Source organism: Rhinolophus sinicus, linkage group LG03, assembly GCF_036562045.2.
Source record: "Rhinolophus sinicus isolate RSC01 linkage group LG03, ASM3656204v1, whole genome shotgun sequence".
NCBI lineage: Eukaryota > Metazoa > Chordata > Mammalia > Chiroptera > Rhinolophidae > Rhinolophus > Rhinolophus sinicus.
The window spans coordinates 61,228,546-61,245,662 of NC_133753.1; the positions used below are offsets into that span (position 1 = coordinate 61,228,546).

The following is a 17,117-nucleotide window of genomic DNA, read 5'->3' on the forward strand; positions in this document are numbered from 1 at the left end:
TGGTCTGCCAGTGTTAATGTAGTGCTAATGTCATTTAGCCGCCTCTGGAGAAAATGTGAAAATTTGTTAAAACGAGGTATAGAGCTTATATTTAAAGCCTTTCTTCTCTATTATCAGAGGGGAAGTTCCTTGACAGGAAAGGCAGAAAGCCAACAAACTGAAAATTCCAACTTTCTCATTAAACACAGAGAGCCAACAAACTAAAAATTCTAACTTTCTCATCATTGGCTCTTGAGTGGATATATTACATTATCTTGTTATCTGTTAAGCACGAGGAGAGATTTGAAAATTATACTACTTCCAAGAAGATGGTTGAATGTATCAAAGTACCAAGGAGGAGTCCTTGGAGTCCCTCCTGTTCCTTCCTTGCTCAATTCCTTCTGGCCTCAGCAACAGCCAGGATCATAAAATGTTGTTATCTGGAGGGTGTGGAACAGCAAATTATAGTGTTATATAAATTTTTAGAGCAAAATGGACCTTTAACATCTTCCTGCTGCACATAACTGCAAGTCAGCAGGTATTGTAAGTCATCAAGCCATAGGCAGTGCCTGGTGGGCATGGCATAAGGATTCTGCGTTCTGCTGATTGTGCATTCAGGCCCTCAGTGAACCCAACAGCCTATCACTCACCTCCATTTTTATGGAGATGACATCCAGTCTCTCTCTATAACCCTGACCTTGAGAAGTCTCCTCCCACAGTTCTGTATTCCCAGAAGCCTGAAAGTCATTTGCACTTAAATGACCCACTGGTGTCTCAGTGCCAATATGTGCTAAACAAGAACTTACTGTTATCTTCTCAGATACCACCTCATTCCAAATCCCCTCCATTATCCCCTAAGTAAAGCATTCCTTATAACTTCTCTCTTTGTGTCACCCCACCCGCACCCCCACTGGCACTTTCCCTCACTTGGCCTTGTGTTGAAGTTATGTATGTGTTAGAGCTAGGTATAGAGTCTGTATTAGAGCTAAGGCCTTTGTTCCCTGTCACCATGGGGGATATTCCTTGAGGGAAGAGCATGTGAAGGAGAAAAAGAGACATGGAGTAGAATGCAAAGGAATTTAAAGATACATTTCTTCCATGTCACAAATTGGATAGGGTTGACCCTGAATCCCAAAGCCATTTGAATTACTGGGGGCAGTTAAAATGGCAGGTTTTAAGTGGTGGTGATAACAAGTGTTTTCCAAGGACTCCATTATTTTTATAATGTCTTATATATCTAATTATAGTTTATTTCTTGAAATGTTTGCCATTTCTCATGGAATCCTGATGCTTTTTGAATTTTGCCTGCAAGAAACTTAAGGTCCTTTTCTCTCTAGCTTTGTCCCATATTTGGGTTCCTTTCAGAGTGATAAGACACTGAATGTGTGAAGGGTATGGAAATAGAGGATGGAGATGATAAATTCCCCTTCATACTGCGACACTGGGCTTGGCCAATTCAATGACCATGTGCTGGACAACCTGTTTTTTCAGCAGAGATTTTTAAAATACTGTCGTGCGGGAGACTCTGCTTGCTGCGCCATTTGTCTTGCCGGGCGACCTGCGGGGTCTCTGCTCCCGCTCCCCACACAAGAACGCAAGATATGGTGATGCCAAAAAGGAACACCCACGGAGCCATAGGTAGGGGAGTCATACCACTATATTCTCTCTGGTGGCACTTATACTCTTACTGGAGGCTGGATCCATACTGTCCGCAAACCGCCATCCACGCTTGCCAGCCCAGCCGCCATCTTCCTGCTAGCCCCCATTCTCTTCTCCTCTCTTCTAGCGTAGCCACAGCAGTTATATTAGTGGCCAATGGCTCACTGGTTACAGCTGACGGCCAACTAGCCACAGCTGATGGCCATCCAATCACATTGATGGCCATTTACTACCTGAGCCAGCACCTGACTATGTGAGGCTGCGAGCCTGGAAACTACTTTCTGGGGCTCTGCCCCCACAAATACCTAATTGAAAGACCAGTCAAATGTTATCTGACCACAGAAAGCAGAGTGAGAATACGGAATAAGGAGTTATAACTTGTCTGCCCTGGTATTAGGGATTTCTGTCTTCTTTCCTGTCCTCTGCTTTTACTTGCCGTTCATAATTTATCTCTCTGACTCTATCTTCCTCCCTCTCTCTTTTCTGTCTCTCCCTCAAACCCCTTCCTCTCTGTTTCCCATCTCTCCTTCTATTTAACTTTGCAGTGTTCCACCTGAGAAAGCTGTGATAGCGAGAGCCCTGGGAAAATAGGTTCCAGAACACCTGTGGGGGCTGCCTCAGTTCTTGCAGAGCAGAACTGGTGTCCCAGGCAAACAGTGCTACGGGCATGTGTGTCAGGGAGCAGGTGGGCAAGCAGTCTCAGCTGTGTGATGGGAATGGACGAGGCTTGTGGAGAACCCAGTGAGGCCCTACAAGCAAGCTCACATCTTCTAGAGACTCTGCATCAACAACCACCTACCACAATTAACCATACTGTGGATTAGAATCTTTGATCTCTATTTGTTGAACTCCTTGGGAGACTTTTGGCTTGGATTCTGATTAGAAAAGCCTGACCTCTAGTATTCCTTATTGATTTACAGTTGACTAATTTCCGTGGCTAACCTGTGAGGTGACAAAGTCTAAGAAAATTAATGTTGGTGTCCTACTCCTGACCTTTCTCCTAGATACTCTAACTGTATCCCATTGGTAAAAATCTACCCTTGTTTCGAAAACAAGTGATAATAATTAATCCTATTTGTTATGAAGCATTTCGGGGTTTATCTCTCTTGGGGATTTTTACTTACAAGACATGATTGGAAAGATTTGGAGTCAGAGGCTCCATGGGTACAGTGACCTCATGACTTTTGAAAAAGTATTTAACTTCCTTGAGCCTTAATTAACATTTCTGCAAAATGAAAGTGTTGATAAGCACATCTGCCTACAAAATTGGGCATGATTGAATTAGGAAAAAGTGAAAGGAAAAAACTGTTTGTATAAATGGTAAGGTGCTCCAAAAAATTTAATAGCTAAAGTGTAAAGATCCCAATATAGATCCTTTACTTTTTTTTAAAAGTTATATTGTTCACTTATCATATTTCAGGCAATGTTCCATGCCTGAAATGCATTTCACACATTTTCTTATCTAATCCTGACCACACACCTTTGAGGAAAACTGCTATCCCTGTTTGCCAGATGAGGAAACTGAACCTCAGAGAGATGAAGCAATTTGCCAAAGTACCAAAGTGAGCAAATAATAGAGCCAAGTTTGAGCCCAAAGTCCTTGCTCTTACACAACTCTCTACTCATCCTGCCCCAGCCTCCCATGCCTCCGTCATCTCTTCCTGTTCTCATACACTCGTCTTTTAAGATCTAACTCAGATGACTCCCCTTTTCCTGAAAGCTTTTGGACTCAATTTCAGGCCCTAGTGAACTCAAAATCCTCTTTTATTGCCTGAGCTACTCATGTGTCAATAATACGGCATCTTTTATAGTTTTGTCTAACATTGCTGTTTGTCATAATGTTTTATATTATAGACTGGAAGGGAAAAATGGCAGTAGAATTCCTCATTGCAAATTGTGGGTTGTTTTTTTTTTTAATTATCTTGATTGACTCTTTGTCTCTGAAGTTCCATTAGAGCAGACACCCCAGAACCTAGCACACACAAGCTGTGTAAAAATTATTTGTTGAAAAACAGAAACTCTTAGAATATGTGCCTAGATTGTCTGGAGCAAAGGAAAGTGAGAATGTCTGTTATTTGAAAAGTATACAGCACTTAGCATAGTGCCTGGTACAAAGTAAGCATTCACTGGGTGATGGCTATCTTGTCCTAAATAAGTAATATTGCAGGAATTATTAGGGCATCTTAGGAGGAGCAAGGAGAAAAGGAGAGACAGAAGTGGAGCAATATGGTGGTTGCTGGGGCTCTACGTAGAGAGAAGGTCACGCTTGTTGAATTTTGCCTGCAAGGAACTTAAGGTCTTTTTCTCTCTAGCTTTGTCCCATATGCAGGTTCCTTTTAGAGTGATAAGTCACTGAACGTGTGAAGGGTGTGCTGGGCTTGGCCAATTCAATGACCATGAGCTGGACAACCTGCTTTTTCAGCAGAGTTTTTTTAAATACCTAATTGAAAGATCAACCAAATGTTATCTGACCACAGAAAGCAGAGTGAGAATATGGTTAAGTCCTAAGGATTTATAACCTATCTGCCCTGGCGTTAGGGATTTCTGTCTTCTTTCCTGTCCTCTGCTTTTACTTGCTGTTGGTAATTTCTCTTATCTCTCTGACTCTATCTTCCTCCCTCTCTCTTCTCTGTCTCTCCCTCAAACCCTTACCTCTGTATTTCCCATCTCTCCTTCTATTTAACTTTGCAGTGCTCCATTCTGGCCTGGAGAGTTTACTGGTGTATTAGTCTGCTTGGGCTGCCATTAACAAAACACCATAGAGGGGCTTAAACACCAGAAATGTATTGCTCGCGATTCTGGAGGCTGGAAGTCTAAGAACAGGGTGCAGCATGCCTGGATTCTGAGAAGAGCTCTCTTCCTGTTTTGCAGATGGCCTCATTCTTGCTGTGGCCACACATGACAGAGAGAGTGGGTGAGCTCTCTGGTTTTTCTTCTTCTAAGGTCATTAATCCCACCAGGAGGGCCCTACTCTCATGACCTTATCTAACTTAATTACCTCCCAAAGGCCTCATTTCCACATACGGTAACAGTGGGGATTAGGGCTTCAACACTCGAGTGGTGGTGGGTAGAGGGGATACAAACATGCAGACCAGAACAATATGCAACTACCACCGTACAGCTTTTATTTTACTTTAGTCTGTACAATTTTGACTATTAAAAAGAGATCTTTCAGAAACTTGACTTTGTTTCCAACCACATGAAATGCATACTTTTGAAAGCACAAAGTTCATTTTTTAACTGACACAAGGCTCAAAGATATTTCACTCATCAGTTTACAGATTTCCTTATGAATGTGACTACAAATATCTTCCCATATATTTGATGTAGGAATTGAAACAGAATATTAAGTCTGCTTTTTAACAAATTTAGAGCAGCAGGATCTTTGCTGAAACCATATTTCTTCCTGTCAAGCAAGAGCTATTGTTCCCTTAAGGGAAGTGGACATTATGTCTGTAACATTGACTATCTTAAAAAGAGAAATTAGGGGGAGCTCCTTTTCCCATGTTACGAGTCCTAGGTTTGAATTCTTTGTCAAAAGATCTTTTGTGATTTAGAAAATGCACAGGATGATAAGGTGCATTACCTTAAGAAAATAGCTGTTCAGATCTATTGCATATAATAAACTATATATGAAGTCTGACAGTTAAGTTCGCGAAATTGTTGCAATGATGTTGCTAACCTTTTTTGATATCAGAGGGATTATTCATTATGAATTTGTACCAACTGAACAAACAGTTAACCAAGTTTACTATTTGGCAGTGCTGAAAAGGCTGCATGAAAAACTTAGACGACCTGAACTTTTCACCAACAATTCATGGCTCTTGCATTACAACAACACACCAGCTCACATGGCATTATTTGGGAGGGAGTTTATAGCCAGTATGGGAGCACCCTCCCTATTCACCTGATCTGGCCCCAATGACTTCTTTCTTTATCTGAAGATAAAAGAAATATCGAAAAGAAGACATTTTGATGACATTCAGGACATCAAGGGTAATACGACGACAGCTCTGATGGCCATTCCAGAAAAAGAGTTACAAAATTGCTTTGAAGGGTGGACTAGGCACTGGTGTCAATGCATAGCTTCCCAAGTGGAGTACTTCGAAGGTGACCGTAATGATATTCAGAATGAGGCATGTAGCACTTGTCCTAGGATGAGTTCGTGAACTTAATTGTCTAACCATAATTGTGTGTGTGTGTGTGTGTGTGTGTGTGTGTGTGTGTGTTAATTACATAATGAATTATTGGTGGATTAGGAGCAAATAAACGTATTGAACATAAACAGTCAAATAATCCTTTTTTAAATTTTTATTAAGAAATATAGCTAACATACAACATTATATCAGTTTTGGGTATACACCATAGTTGTTCTACGTTTATGTACCTAAAGAAGTAATCACCATAAGTCCAGCAACCATCTGACACCGTACCTGCTATCACAATATTATTAACTACATTTCCCATGCTGTACATTACATCCCCATGACTTATTCCAGATTTTACACCTGGAAACTTGGACCACTTATTGCCCTTCACCTTTCCCCCGCTTTAAAAAATTTTTCAGTTACAGTTGACATTCAATATTATATTAATTTCAGGTGTGCAGCATAGTGATTAGACATTTGTATAATTTAAGAAGCAACCCCCTCTGACTAGTCTAGTGCCCACCTGGCACTATACATAGTTATTATATGACTACATTCCCTATGTTTTACCTGACATCCCCATGACTATTTTGTAACTACCAATTTGTACTTCTTAATCCCTTTGCCTTTTTCACCATCCCCCAACTCCCCTCCCATCTATCACCCAATAAATCTAGTATCCATCTGACACCATACATAGTTATTATAATATCAAATAATCCTTTTGCCACATGACTATAACATTCAGACCAAAAACTATATCTATTATTCCTTAATAATTATATAGCCAAATTAAATGATATACTTTCTCATTTAAGGTAACTAAGCTTTTTAAAAAATTAATCTTCCAAATATCCCTGACCTTTAAAAAGTGCTGCAATACATCGTAGGCCTTAAAAAGTGTTAGTTTTTTATTTTTTTAATTATTTTAGGAACACTGCAGGATATGAAAAAAAAAGCACTCTGAGGAGTCTTATTTTTATAAAAGAAAAACACTCCATGCCATGGCAAGTGAATGCTGCCTGCCTTGGAGGCCCGCTTGAGCTTGGCACCCAGGCACCATGGGCCCAGTGCAGACACTGGTGAGGTTTTGTCAAGTACTGTCTATGTCAGAACATTAGAGTTTGACAAAGTCCTATGGGGGAAGGAGAAAATGCTCACAGAATCCATGTCCTAGCATGATCATTAATAAATTCAATTATTAATTATCACAGTTAACCTTTATGGAGAGCTTACTTGGTGCCAAACTCTGAGCCAAGGGCCTTTCATACATTATTTCACTGAGTCCTCCCAACCCCCTACAAGGTAATGACTGCTTTTTTAAGCCCCTGTTTTACAAATGCTGGAGCTTAGAGAAGTTAAGCAACTTGCCCAACTGCTGTTAAGTGGAAATCTTAGATATGAATCCAGACAGTTGGGTATTTTCTCAAATAGAATTACAAACCTCCAGTTGGTAGGTACCACACTTGCCCCCGGCTCCCCTGAAGTCCCAGAGGGCATTGATTGAGCATTGCACAGTTGGGGGACTGATTCAGCCCCTCGGTTCACATCTTCTCAGGAAGTTGCTCCAGTTCCTGAAAAAGCCTTCTGCAAACAGTGTTACAACAAAGATAAGTGTAATCCAGCATTCTGCTAAAATGAATTAAGATAACTAATTAATAATAGGAAAGGACCACCAGTCTGGCACCAGGTTTGAAGTCTACAAACTCCACGTATAATTCAGGCCACAGGTTGAGTTCTCAAGAACTATTCTAGGTAGAGGGTCTGCACTCTGTAGCATAAAAGAGTGGAACTGTGCCTGCGAGAAAGTTGTAACGGAATGGTGGCTGCCATCTTCTCTCTTCACTCCTCTCCCACCTCCGCAAGCAGTCCCAATCCAATCCTACCCAAGGAAATCACTGTCCATATCATCTTTTTGAGAAAAGGAGAGGGAAATGGAGTCCAACCTGGATCAGACTGGAGCATGGAGAGGAGGGGCCATACCTGAGACATGTACTGAAGAAGGACAGCACAGATAAATGGGAAGCCAACAGTCTTTAGAGCTAATGCCCCCTTTCTCTTTTCCCTTTTCTCCATCCTCTGTCTTCCTCTTTCCAGCCTGATCAAAATCTGTCCTCAAGAAAGGATCTGAGATCTGCTTCCTCACTGGAAACAAAGTCAAGAAGTACCCATGTGGTTTCTGTGCCCTGTTAAAGGGCTTTTAAGAATCAATGAGCAAGTCAGGTAGGTAGGCTTTGTCTTGTTCAGGATTAATTCCCCAGTGCCTAGATCAGTTCCTGGATCCTTCAACTTTTGTAGGCCAGGGATTCCTTCTTGGGAACCTAAAATCGCACACCTCTTGGGACCCTAAAATCGCACCCCTCTTGCCTCTGGGCTGTGGGCCACAGGTGCGGGATAGAGCTTCCAGCCTTAGCACTCGACACCCACTTCCTGGGATGCAGCGCCTCCTAGTGGAAGTCCAGAGCTGCTGCCTCCTCCCTAGATTCCCCCACACATGGGCCTTTCTGCGACTCCCCTTAGATATCCATCTTCTCATCCTCAAAACCTCAGTGTCACCCTCATCAATGAGGCCCAGTAGACTCGGGCAGGTCCCTTCTAGTAACCCCAAGTACTTACAAGATGAACGATAAAGGGCTGCAGTAGTGCCAGGTAGTTCCTCTAGACGAGGGCAGCACTTCTCAAACTTTAAAGTGCAGATGAATCATGTAGGGAAGTTTATAAATCACAGTTAGCATCTTCAGGGTTTGCCCCTTGAAGGTTTGCCTGCCTCTTGCCCAGTGCTGAGACCTAAAGAACAGATTGAAAAGACCACATTGCCAGAATCAAAAACTACAAAACATGGGTTTAAAATAAGAGGTCAAGGGATGGAAAGTGCTGACTGACTGCTCAGAGAGGGTGTCTCAAAGAAACAGATGAGGTCATCCAAGGTCAGGGTCTCTAACTCTCATCTTTGCCAGCCTAGAAACTCCATTTTGTCAGTGTACCCAGAGATAAGAAGACTCCAGGGAAATGAATCATACCAACCAGATTCTTAAGAATCTAAATAAAAAACCAACAGTAAGAGCAGCTAAGCTTGTTCAGAGCAATGCTCTGCCCTACAGGAATGTCTACATGGGCAGTCAAATCATTATCAAAAGTCTATTTTGTGGCCTGAAATCAGAACAAGGGGAATCAAGTGAGTGACCTTAGAAAAGGGTATAATGAAATTTTGAGAGCTAGATGCAGCCATCTGCAGGATAATAGTTATACCTGCCAAGAAGATTAGCAGTTGGAAGTACAGAAGAACACCTTCCCCATCTATTACTCTTCCTGCAACCAGGAACTTTCTGTTTAGCTCTCTTTTGAGCGTTTCTGCCCTGAGAATACACTTCAGTCACCTTGGATGGATGTGAATGGCTAGAGTGGGCTACCTCAGATAGTGTGTTTGTGGTTTATATTTTCTTGGTTGACTGTTTTTACTGATAATACTATTAGAGAGTGACTATTCCAGACTTTCTCTCCAGATTCTGGGGGCAGCTCATTGCCCAGTACCCAGGCAGCTGCAGGAAAGGAGTAGGGGGATGGGGGCAGGGCCATCAGGGTATAAAACAGAGTCTGTCCTTGCTTCCCACCCTGACACCTTATTCCAGCTTGAGGATTTAAAAACCTTCAGTGTAGTTATTTGATAAGTGATCAGAGGAATGAGTTATCACATTTCTATTGGCCGGTTTTTTTTATTGTTGGTGATGTTGATTTCCTATATAAAAAAGAACCTTAAATCAGTCATCCAAAGTCTGGTAGTTTCTCAGGCTCACCCTCCCCATTCTGTTCTCTTATGATCTGAGCTGTCCTGTTGTGTGGCTTTAAACTCGTTAAATTTAGGAAACTGTCAGTGGGGCGGTCTGGGAATATTACAGCCCTCAACAGTATTTTCCTCTTACAAGCTATTCAGTAAGTCTTTGCTGATAGTGTGGGTAAAGGGGGCACAACCCCATTGCAATGTCCATCTCTCCCAGTAATGCTTCCTGACTTGCTTTGCCATCTCCCAGGTCCCCTGGGAGTAGCTAGAGAGACTCATTCCTCACTACCTCATTCCCTCCTTGACATTGATACAGATACTGCCAGCTTGAGAGCCATATCCAAAACTTCCATTTTGCCTAATGCCAGATGATAGACCTAAATTTGTTGAGTTTGGATTTTTTTTAAGTGCTCATAAGCCAACTAACAAATAAAATTGGCTTTAAATCTGAGGTAGATTAGGAAAAAATCCTCAAGGGGAAAACACTGTCTCACCTAGGAAGTTGTGGAGATGGAGGCCACAAACTCATTAGCATTCCTCATAGTGGCTATGGAAACCAGCCCCTCCAGTGCTGTCATATTTTCCACTTGTCACAGTGTATTGTCTACTCTGAATCTTCTAACCCTTACTAAGTGTTTGCACATTGTTCCTGTAACCCCTACACTCCAAAATATTGAAGTATAGAGAACACAATGTATGATTTGACCCTTGATAGGGGCCAAGTGAGAAAACAGAAAAAGCACACAGAATAACGTCCTAAAACAAGAACACATCACAGCGAAGGTTGGCTGATTCACCGGCAGATAAAGAACTAGAATGAGAAAGTAAAGCCCCGTAGTTCATTTTTTGCCGCATTTTAATTTAGGTTCTGAGTAAAGTCGAATTCAGATAGGACATAACAGATGATGTAAAAGGGCGCCCTTGCCGTGCCATTGTTCCCACAATGCCGTGACTCGGATTCGAACCGAGGTTGCTGCGGCCACAACGCAGAGTACTAACCACTATACGATCACGGCGAGCTACCGGAACGCCACGAGGGTGGGGGCACCGAATGCTGTACTCGTCCACAAGACTGCCATTCTAGCGTTCTGAGACTGACCGTTGTTAACTAGGTCCTTCCAACCCCAACGTCGAGTAGGGGCGCCGTGAACTCCAAGGCCCAAGTCTCCGCTGGTCGTCCGCACGGACCGTAAAAGAAAGGACAGAAAAGTGCTTTGCAAACGAAAGGACTCCTATGATGCTAGGCCTACGATCGGACTCTCGCGGAGCTGGCACGGATGTGGGGCCTCGGAGTCGCCCAAATGGTGGCCCTGGGTCCCTTTCACACCCACCGTGTCCTGGTGCTCACATTATCTGAACGGACTCTGGTTGGGAATGGGGCTGTCTCTTAAATTCTACAAGTAGGAAGATCAGCTCCGACCCACCGCCCAACTTCCTTCGAGATGCGGGGGGAGAGAAGGGAAATCTCCAAAACAGCTTCCCGGGAGATGAAGCTGTGGGATCGGGCCTGCGGGCGAGTGGAGACTGAAATCAAGAAAGCAAGGAGACTAATGCGCCTGCGTACACTGGGGGAGCAGTGATGTGAAATGGGCGGGAACAATGACATATCGAGGGGCGGAGCTTTCAACACAGAAGATGTCAGGCGAGGGAAGAAAGACTTGGAACCCCGGTAGCTCGCCGTGATCGTATAGTGGTTAGTACTCTGCGTTGTGGCCGCAGCAACCTCGGTTCGAATCCGAGTCACGGCATTGCAAAAGCAATGGCACGGCAAGGGGTGCACCTTTTATCATTCCACTCCGTTTTATCTCGAGTTTTTAACAACATCCTGGGAAATGGATCCTGATCATTTTGTGACCGTGGGAAATGACGTTTCGCCAGCTCTGTCTGTGGACTTGCGACAAATAAAGGCTACCGGTTACTCTAGGGCTACGAGCGTTATCATTCTTGATGACAAAGCACAGAGCACTCACAAGGCTGTGTGGCGACAGATATGTACAAATTTCCCTGGCAGCACTGGAAACGGACTCCCAATACCTAGGAAGAGAACGCTTCGCAGAGATGGTGACCTTTAAAGTAGTTCCTAAAGGCAGAAAGGGTCAAGCAGCCAGGATAATCTCTTGTGCAAAGCCTTAAAGAACTATCCTAATTTCTCTTTGTAAATCTCTCTTGCCCACCCCCACGACGCCCAAAGGCCCTAGCCTGACAGGTAGTAGACGGTTCTCAAGGACCTGTTGTGTGAATGAGTGGAAGGAAGGAAGGAAGGAAGGAAGGAAGGAAGGAAGGAAGGAAGGAAGGAAGGAGAAACGACACTGAGTTAGGGCCACGAAATGAGCTGGGAAAGGTAGACGAATTTCCTGCAGTCTGGGGGATGGGAGTGAAGGATGGGTAAAAGGATCCGTGTTTAGCAAGATCCCTCTAGCGATTCTGTACGGTGTGTGTGCGGGGAGGGGGGGGGGCTGATTAGAGCAGATGACATTGGAGGGATTGGTGGTCACTGTGGATTTACTTGTTAAAACCGGTGGCACGTTCTGTTTAGCAAAATGCCACTGCCTACTGTGAACTCGGCCTAGTTCTTAAGAGTCGCGGGGGCACTAATGTACAAAAAGTAAAACCCGGCCCTGGCCCTGACCCTAATGATGCGCAGGGGTACAGCAGAGGTGGGCGCCGGGTCCGGTGGGAGCACTGCGGAGGGAAGACTCAGATCCGTTGGGAGAATAAGAAAAGCAGTAAAGAAGTGGGTGTTGAGCGGGAGGGGAACGGCAAGGTGAGATGCGTTCGAGTCCTTGCTACAGAGCCCGCCGGGTTCTGGAGGCGTCCACCTCCTCCGCAGAGGCGGCGTTGGGTCACTCCTAGGGGAATCAGCAGGGAAGAGAACCCCTGAAAAACTTCCCCTCCAGGCCCAAGGGTCTCCTGGGTCGTCCTCCAAGGAATGGGAATTACACAGCTTGTGAACACTTTTAGCTCCGGCGAGTCCGGCCCCTGGGTGGCCAAGTAGTTCCCCTTAAACTTCCACTTCATTCACAAGGAACCTGCCCTTCCCCGCTGCACCATCACCATCTGCTGTGGCTAATAAACCAAAACAAGAAAGAACTCGAGCAACTGACGAGGGCGCAGTGCGTCTGCACATTTTCAGACTCGGCCTTAGGCTGGAACCCCGCCCCATAGGCGGGCCTTTTGGTGACGCGCAGACTACGAAGGCCTATAATTATTGAAGAGGACATTCGGAAAGCCGTGCTCGCACAGCCTCGGTAGCTCGCCGTGATCGTATAGTGGTTAGTACTCTGCGTTGTGGCCGCAGCAACCTCGGTTCGAATCCGAGTCACGGCATTGTGGGAACAATGGCACGGCAAGAGGCTTAGTTTTTCTTTAATTCCTGTTTTTGAATCCTGACCGGTAATATTTTGTGTATATTATAACTCGCTTCACTTTTCTTGACATAAACCACCGCATCTCTCTACTTTGAAAATTGAACCACCTCTAAGGTAGCCCACCTCCAGTAATTCTCATTTAACGCTCTGAATACAGCTTCAGATCAACCAGTCGAAAACCGGTGTCTAACTCATTCTACACAAGTAAAACAGCGCTCCCGTGACCTTGCAATTGTTTTTCTTTTCGTGCATTTTTTAAAAATTGGGTTGTTCATTTTTAAATAGAGAACACATGTGCACAAGTCCAGCGAAAATAAGTCTCCCTTTCATTTTTCACCCCACCCACCAATTATTGCCGGTTTTCAGTATATCTTTCCATGACAGTCCTCGTGTAAACAAATACTTAAATGTATATGCAAATACATTCTCCCTTGCTTCTTCCCTCCTTTCTCCTCTCCAAAAGTCAGACAGAACTTGAGGTAATAGATTTGCACTGGTAAGCAATCTCCCTTTACAGAAAAGAGTACACATACCTGGAGGGAATCTCCACCCATCCTGATCCTGTCCTTTTTCTCTCCCAGCCCTGGCTCCCTGCTGGAGAGGGTGGGAGAAGTTTGGGATGGTAAACTAGGGGAAAGGGATTCCTTACTGTGCCCATAAAAACCTTTGGATGGGAGCTTGGGCTCTACGGGGAAGCAGCCCTATTTTGATTTCAGACTGGAAGGGCAGGGAAGCATCCCTGGTTTGGCATTGGGAAGAGCGACTTGACTTGGTAATCCATTTGGAGACCCTCTACTTCCATCTCTTCCCCAATCTTATTGTCAGGATCCAACTGAAGTCATAAAGCAATGAAATTAGAAAATTCAAGTTCATTGAAGGCAGAATTGAATCTTACTATGTTTGTGTTCCAAGCATGCAGCCTCTCCCTAAATATTTGAACAGAGGTTTCTCATGGAGTCCATAAATGAGTGAAGTGGCCGGGTTTGCTTTAAATTATATTCTTTCAACATGGAACCATGTCATTTTCATATAAGACAAATAGAGAAAACTTTGCCCAAATGAAGCTCCATCTACATCCAGAATCTCTAAGAACAGAGTGCATATGTAAGTGTACTAGGATATGTTTATTCTCCCAACATTGTGGACAGAGATGGGCCCAAGGCAAGGCAAGGACCAGACTTAGAAGAAGGCAAAACCCAGAAGGAATCAGAGCTCAGGACAGGACTGGGCATCCAAAGTTAGGCAAACAGAAGTGAGGACACCCTAATCAGTAACCAGTAAGAAAAGTGAGGACTAAGGAGTAGGCCTTGGGCATGCACAAATTGAAGAGGTTAAGGGAGGAAGAGAGGATGTGGCCTGAGAGAAAGGAGGAGAAGAAGAGTGTCATTTTATGGAAAGTTTGGGAGAAGGTGGTTTCAAACACAGAGGAGGTCAACAGACGCAAATGCCACAAAGCAGAAAGAGGATTGGGACAAAATCATTGGGTTTGACGCTTAGAAATCATTGTTGACTTTTAAAACCTTCCATGAGAGCAACTGAGCAATGTGTATCAAGAGTCAGAAAAAAATGTATACCCTTTGCCCCAATAATTCCACTTTTGGGAATCTCGCCAAAGGAATCCTAAGTTTGGAAAAGCTATCTGCATAAATGTTTATTACAAGTTATTTAGAAAGAAGGAGAATGAAAATAGACTAAAGGCTCAAAAAAAAATGCTGAACTAAACTAAGGTATGTTCATTTGATGATCTATTAAACAGTCATTTTTAAAGTATAAAGTCAATTTTTAAATATCATTTCCAACTAAAAAGAGTAAGATTCTCTTAAAGAAATGACTGATTACAAGTCTGCAGCAGGGGAAGTACAAGTTGAGTCTGGAATATCTTGTGTGAGAAAGCGAGTAAGTGCTTGAAGATTGATGGAACCAAGTCAAAAGGACACAGAAGCCTTCTGAAAAGGCTTCTATTGGACAAATTTGGGACAATTTGATCATCAAAAATAATATTGAGTAGTAATGAATTACATCACATTGAATAAAAAAAAGGAATTTTTGAGACCATGGGAGGTAGGGAGGGAAGGGGGGAGAGAGGGAGGGAGATAGAGGCAGAGAAGAAAGGGGTGGGGGAGGGACTGTTCTTTACAGAAAAATTTCAGATAATAAACACAGAAGAAATCACAGAACTAGAGAGTCACCATTTTACAATCCCAGTATAATAACAAATGTAAGCATAAATCATCATGGAAGCTAAAACCACTGGGTAAAATATTGTTGGGAGCAAATAGTTAAAAGGTCTTAAGACATCACACCAGAACTCACTTTAATTTGTAAGTTGATGAACTCCAACTTAACCAAGTGATCAAGCCTAGCATCACCAATAAAGGGACAAATGTGCACTATTGGCTTGCCAGTGTGACACACTGGGAAGTCCACAACATCCCCTATGTAGTTGTCTTTTCAAAACTGAAAAGTTTTTTCAAAAATATTTAACCTGAATCTAATCATGAGGAAACTATGGGAAAATCCAGAATGTGGGACATTCTACATGACAACTGCCCTGGGCACTGCAAAACAATCAATGTCATGTAAAACAAACTAGCAACAATAAAATGGAGAACTGTTCAAGAGTAAAAGAGACTAAAGAAAGTTAAACAAATGCAATGGGGTAATCTTGTATATATATGATATTTTGTGTATATATATGATATTTTGGGAGGAAAATAGAAAAAAATTAATATAGACTGTATAATAGAAAATGCTATTGTGATAATGGTCTTATGGCCCTAAAAAAGAATTCCTTATTCTTAGGAAATGACTGCCAAAGTATTTAGAGCTGAAGTGTCATGAGAGTTGCAACTTGAAATCAAATGGTTAAAGAAAAAAAGAAAAACGATAGAGCAAATATGAATCTAGGTGAAGTGTAGACAGATTTCCACGGTACTTTCAACTCTTCTGTAGGTTTAAAATTTTTTGAAAATGTTGGAAGAAAATAAAAATTATGTAACAAAAATGGGGAAATTATTCAATGTTAAGTAAAAAAATAAGGATATAAAATTGTATATACAATTAAAGCTATATAAAATAAGAACAAAAGAAATTATCTTCATCCATTTCAGCATTTGTAAAGCTCCTGCCACATGACAGGCTCTGCGCTACATGAGGAGAACACCCTGTTCCACTTCAGAAGCCTGATTCTATGGCATAATGACTGACATGCTTAACATTAACATGCAACCCTTTGGATCTGGCCAATTCCACCCAAATCTCAGAGGAGCTTTGCTATGACCGCCTCACCTCTGTATCCCTGGTTCCTAGCAAGCTGCCTGGCCCCATGAGGTGCTCAACAATGCCTGCTTCCAGGAGCCCACACTCTGGTGGGGCAGGAAAATGCATTAACAGATCATTTAAAACAAGATTAAGTACATGATGCATATAGGTATTACGAGTATAGATTTTTAATTATCATTTAAACTCTACCTTTATGATATCTTTCCCCTCTTCATCTAACTTTATTTTCTGCTCTTCCCCACTATGAATCCTCCCCTTCTTTGTGGCTTTCTGGTTCCCACCTCAATGCCTTCGCTCAGTTAATGCTGACCTCCTAGCTTGGAATAATCTTTCACTCCTTTGCTTTACCTGTCTAAATGCTACCCAGTTCAGTTCTACCTCCTCCATGAAGTCTGTCTTCTTTTGTGCAGACTTCATTGATTCTATTTCTCTGAACTGTCAGCTGTACTTCTTAAACATATGTGGCTTCATTTGACACCTTCCACTGAAAGCATTTTACAATTTTCAAAGCCTGTTCACATCCATCACTTCCCCTAATCCTCACACAACAGTCATCATGCCCTTTGCAGATATAAGGAAAGTAAGGTTCAATGGTATTGAGTATCTTGCCCAGAGATCTGACTACGGCCTACAACTCTTCGACTCAGGAGTCAGACACCTGGTAATTGAGACCCTCCAATATGGATTAACTGGACCATTCTTCTGGTATTTATTATTACTGTCAATTTTTGAAGCTGCCTATTTTTACAATGTGCATATGTTATTTTCTCTATATAGTTCATGAAGCCAGGCAGAATATCAGATATTTCAGTATTTCCTACAGCCCTGCTACTCAAAGTGTATGCAGGGACCAGCAGCATCTATACCACCTGAGAGCCTATTAGAACTACAGTCTGGGACCCC

At 42.8% G+C, this 17,117-nt stretch overlaps 1 long non-coding RNA gene and 3 other non-coding genes across 4 annotated transcripts in view; 3 read left to right on the forward strand and 1 right to left on the reverse strand.

Moving 5' to 3' along the window:
- The window catches only part of LOC141570593 (uncharacterized), a 49,609-nt gene extending 33,246 nt beyond the window's left edge, over positions 1-16,363 (forward strand). Inside the window, exon 5 of the long non-coding RNA XR_012494766.1 lies at positions 16,043-16,363. This is a non-coding gene — a long non-coding RNA (uncharacterized LOC141570593). The remainder of the gene's footprint in view (positions 1-16,042) is intronic.
- On the reverse strand, positions 10,509-10,580 carry TRNAH-GUG (transfer RNA histidin (anticodon GUG)). The gene has a single exon. It is a non-coding gene; the product is annotated as a tRNA-His (tRNA).
- Positions 11,241-11,312, forward strand: TRNAH-GUG (transfer RNA histidin (anticodon GUG)). Its single transcript has one exon. It is a non-coding gene; the product is annotated as a tRNA-His (tRNA).
- On the forward strand, positions 12,820-12,891 carry TRNAH-GUG (transfer RNA histidin (anticodon GUG)). Its single transcript has one exon. It is a non-coding gene; the product is annotated as a tRNA-His (tRNA).
- Positions 16,364-17,117: the final 754 nt, after the last annotated feature.